The sequence below is a fragment of the Pseudophryne corroboree genome, chromosome 3 (assembly GCF_028390025.1).
Source record: "Pseudophryne corroboree isolate aPseCor3 chromosome 3, aPseCor3.hap2, whole genome shotgun sequence".
In the NCBI taxonomy this organism is placed as follows: domain Eukaryota; kingdom Metazoa; phylum Chordata; class Amphibia; order Anura; family Myobatrachidae; genus Pseudophryne; species Pseudophryne corroboree.
The window spans coordinates 773,912,513-773,917,824 of record NC_086446.1 but is presented as its reverse complement, the minus strand read 5'-3'; the positions used below and the strand labels follow the sequence as shown (position 1 = coordinate 773,917,824).

Below are 5,312 nucleotides of genomic sequence, written 5' to 3'. Positions count from 1 at the left end.
AACTTATACGCCAAATAGCCAACAGTGGAAGGTATTTTCGGTTTAGGTATACTCAAGGAAGCAAGACCATGCGGGTTGGAGAAGTATCACCAGGGTACTGTGCACATATCATACAGCCTGATACTTGTACTGAACAGATGAGAGAGTTAGGGATAGGATTTTTCACTTGGAAAGTTTGCAATATGGTAATGTCATATTCTGTCCCATATGTTCTCCCCGATGATGCTTATTTCATATGCGGGAGGAAGGCGTATAAGTGGCTTGCCCCAAACTCAGAGGGATTGTGTTACATTGGAAGAGTGTTGCCAGAGGTCATGACCATAACCCATGATAAGATGAAAGACGTTCACCACAGTGCTCAAGCTCCTTATACTCATACTCATTATGAACACATCGTTAAGAGACACCTCATAGATAGGACAGAGCACGTGGCCTCTGATTTGATCCACGAATCCACGGGATTCAATTCCTTCTTGCATTAGACATCACCCGTACTGCCAGAGGAATTATAAATTATAGGTATATCCATGCGCTAGCGAACCTGATAGATAATATCACTGAGATGTATGACGACACCTTCAGGTATACGGGAAGGGAGTTGCAAGCTTACAAAATGGAACTGATCCAGCACAGGATGGTCCTCAATTATATCACAGCCGTAACGGGTGGGTACTGTGTCACACTGGCAACTCAATATGGTGTGAAGTGCTGCACGTATATTACAAACAGCACTGATGACCCAACCGAGATCATTGATCAAAAGATGGACGATATCTTGCAGTTGAAGTGGGAGTTCCGAAGGAGACACAACCTTACCCTGACTGCTGTGAGTAATGAACTGACCGGCTGGGTCTCATGGTTGAACCCACGCAATTGGTTCTCAGGTTAAGAGAATGGGCTCAAAATGTAAATATGAGTGTAGGAAAGTTTCTCCTTTGTATCCTGGGAGTTGTCATAATTATTGGCTTGATATCTAGGTGTGTTCGAATTTTAACGCGGCGCAAGCACGGCACAAAATTGATGAGTCTAAGGAGCGGGGACATTGTTACAGCAGCACATTTAATTTACGACCCATCCATAGAGACAATGTTGTGATAAGGATTGCAAATGAATTCCACGACCCGGTTCTTTCACCCGTTTTTCCTGTGTTTCCCCCTCAGCAAAAATACACCCATCCGGAAAAGACTTCGATCAACACCCAAGAATGATTACGCAAATGTTATGTGAATGTATTGTACATATGTGTCTTATCTTCATCTCTACAACCTTCAGTTAGTGACACACATAGTCGACAGGTGATATCCACATATATTAGCACTCACATATGATCCCCCTCCATGTATCATCAACTAAATGTGCACCCCATTTATTGGAACAAGAAGCCGAAAAGAGCTCGGTAGTGTTTGTTGGCCCACTTACAGACCCTTAATACGGGATGAGAAGGATTTAATGTATACTTCGCAGTACCTCGAAGCTTATCTAGAACATATACGGCACGATGATACATGCCCCTCAGACATGAATTCATACATACATGCTCTTACTATCCCACTAGGTCATACGTTTCCCACCTACACCTCTCCTCTTACCATCCAATCATCTGTAGATATTGTATTGTATATTTTTCTGTTTAATGTTTAGATAGTGGCAGTTATTGTTGACTGCCAAAGGGTGGACTGTCAAAGTCGAAAAATATTGTAATGCATACACCATGTACTAACCCCATACACATGCCCGCTGCGCGTGCACTTGTTCCGCCATGCGTGCACATATCCGCAATTTGCGTACGGTCGCCCCCGCGATCCTGCGCGTTGTATGGGTATTTACGGCAGAGTTTGTGAGCACATAGAGGGTTATCAGAACATTACATATTTAACCCAAATAGTGCACATTTTACACATAGCCACCCCGCACCACATCAGCAAGTATCAACAGTTTAAATGATTCCAGGACTAAGGGATTCGTCTTTGCATGATAGGAAGGGACAGACAAAGGTTATAAGGTGATGTCTAGTATCCAGTTGTAGGGTATTTTAAGGGTAACATTCTTGTGTTGGTTAGAGAAAGATCGCATGTTCCTGCGTATAGTTATGTGCAGAAGTAGAATATAGATATAAACTGTATTTACTGTATATTATGTATGCAGCGGGAATCCAGAGGAGACCACCCACAAGAGCAGTTGGGAAAGACATCGCCCACCTTTTCAAATCAACCTATGACCTCTCCTGTAATGTAAAGATGCATCTCTGTGTCCAATAGACAAAGGGATTACAGTGACCATTGTATTGTATATGGAAGTAGTGTATAAAAAGCCTGTTGCTGCCTGGCTGGTCAGAAGACTCTGAACGCTATCTACCTGATTAGCGGAGGACTGGACCAGGTTGCGCAAGCGAACATTCTCACGTATGTACATGACTGTAGCCATTATTCTGTTATAGATTTATCTTGTTAGCCTTGTAGTGTATAACTTGTACTGTTATCCCCTTTCAATTAATCCACTGTGGTGTTAGAAGCCAGCGGTTAACTACAAATCGGTGTTGTGTCCTCATTTCCCTGCCAGAGTTTAAAGTGTTTAACTGTATAAGGTTTAAAGGTATATTGATAAGGTGTGTACGCACAGCAAGTACTTTATACCGTCAGCGCTGCGTAAGGTTTAAGGTGTAACATCATTACAGTGCTTTGCGGCACATGGTTTAGAGTGTAAGAATAACATTGCATTGCATTACGAATAAGGTTTAAAGTTCATCAAGAGCGTGTGTACGCTAAGTACGTACAACGTACGGGACTCTGTACGCAAATAGCGTACAAAGTGCGTAGCGTGTATATTAAGTCTAGCGGCCGCAGTGGCCCCATGGTAAAAGTGTGTTTAAAGGTATAGCTTTATGGTTTAAGATAATATCGACATTATCAGTTCACTACGGCATCAGCCTTTATACGTAACCGCATCAGGAACATTGGCATTTGATCTCCAGTGATCCGACATTGAAAAAAGACTTATCTCTAATACCAAGATTTTCTTATAGACGAGGACCGAATCTCAAGGACCTTTTGGTCAAGACAGACTTTTCACAGCGGAAACCTAGACAGATGTCCAATTGGCTTACCACCAAACCGGGAGTATTTAAGTGTACAGGATGTTCGAATTGCCCTTTTCTGATAATAGGCAATCGCTTCAAAAATCCCACTGATGGGAGGGAATATTCCATCAAATATAGGCTGGACTGTAACAGTAGATTTGTTGTTTACATTTTGAGATGCCCATGCAACCGTCTGTATGTCGGCAAGACTAGTAGAATGATGAAAGAACGGCTCAGCCAACACCGCTCATCTATCAAGAAGTGCCTAATTGCTACAGACACCTCAAAACACTTTACTAACTTACCGGTCGCAAGACACTTCAAGGATGCACATCATACTGTTAACCAGCTCAAATGTTGTATCATTGATCACATACCGCCACTACAACGTGGAGGTGATCGGGACAGAATTTTGCTACAACGAGAACTACAATTTATACACAGACTTAATTGTCTTACTCCGATTGGCCTCAATGAAGATTTTCATTTAGGTTGTTTCCTGTGACATATTATAGTGACTTTTTGTTGGACTCTTCATTCCGCTGTTTGGTTTAATTTTCTTAGACACCACCGTGTGTCCTGTCATTGATGTTCTTTGCATGCTATGTGCTGTCAGACTCCGCCGTGTGTCTTTATATATCTAGAGACTCGATCCTGACAGGTCCCCACTTCACTAGCAGTGACACCTTTCCTTTCACCCTCGCTGTTAGGCGCCGGGGTCCGCTTGTCTGCGCGGCCCGGCGCCTAGCAACTAGAGACGCCGTGCGCGTACAGCCGCCGGCTCCCTAGCAACGCTAGACGCCGGGCGCGCTGAGCCGCATGGACCCAAGCAACGGGGACGCCACTGGCGGACCGCGTTCCCCGTTGCTAGGCTTTAGGAAATTAAGGTATTCACCTGCTCTCTGGCCGTGCAGCAAGGCAGCTGCACGGCATTTATTCTAATCAGCCTTTAGCAGCTGATTGGAGGACTCCTTGTTAAATACACTCCCAGGGCTTCTCACAGACGCCGGTAATAGCTTCCTGCATGCTGCCTTTGTTTGCTGAGAGTCTGTTTCCAGTCCTGCTGTATCCGGTCATTCCAGTCCTCAGAAGTCCGGTATTCGGGAGTTGTCATCTCATCCCAAGAGGTCGTTTGGTTCCCTGGAGTCCTGACTGATCACCGTTTTATATCCAGTGGTGTTCGTGAGTTGCGGCTCTGCCGTGTGTTGCGGCTCAGCCGCTTTACCTTTTATATTTTGTGTTTGGAGCATTTGCGGAGGGTTCCGCTTCCACAAGTCCTCTCTGGTACTCGGCGGTGCCGGGTAGGAGAATTGGACAAGTGGATATTTTGGTTGTCCTTTTCCCTGGTGGTTTCTCAGCACATATTTTAGTTTTGAGTTTGCTTAGCCCCTGGCCTGGTTGTTTAGTTAGAGGGCCTCTTGTTATTACCCTGTCTCGGGTTTCCCTTTGTCTCTCATTAAGACCGGGGGGCATCGAAGTTGGGCAGACATAATCCGCCCTTCAAACGCGGCTGCCAAGGGCTCAAGAAACCATAGTCTCGCAGGGGATTTCTGACAACACGGGTGAGACAACAGAGTTAGGGCGCCAGGGGCTATTTTCCTGTCCTGCTCCCTTCCCCAGCATTCCGTTCCAGTGCTCCGGTCCTTGCCATAAGATCTCCTCTGACCAGAGTGCTGGAATCGTAACACTCGCTTTCAACATCCACCATGCAGACCCTCTCTTGTGCAGCTTATTGTCCACCTTTGGTGTTGTATTTAGCAGTATCAGATTCCAGCTGCCTATATGGGATTCCCCAGTAGACAACATATGTTGGTCTAGTGATATTTACAGCCATACCACCCTGGCAAATGTCCAATTCCGGCTGATCTTGGAAACTAAGCAGTGTTGGGCCCAGTCAGTACCAGTATCGGTGACGATCTGGGAATACTGGGTGCTGTACATCACTCACTTAATACCACAAGGCAGCGGACATTGTGCATTCTGTGGGTTTTCTCCCCAATAGGGCAGTTTGGATTCTTTTTGCACATATATTCTTATTTATATTGATTGCCGTAACAAGTGGGCATTGCTTTGCAGTAGGTTGTTTTGAGGGTTGTCCTTGTGTCACCTGCTATTATTTCTATTAGACCTGTCAGTCCCTCCTGCTTTTGCACCTTGCACTTTCTAGCCAGCACTTTCAGGGAACCCTATTCTGCTGAGCTTCAGCACTATTCCTTTTACTTTTTTCAACAAATCA

General features: G+C 45.0%; 1 pseudogene; it reads left to right on the top strand.

Annotated features, from left to right (window-relative positions):
- Positions 1-4,898: 4,898 nt before the first annotated feature.
- Positions 4,899-5,018, top strand: LOC134897070 (5S ribosomal RNA; annotated as a pseudogene).
- The last annotated feature ends 294 nt before the right edge of the window (positions 5,019-5,312 follow it).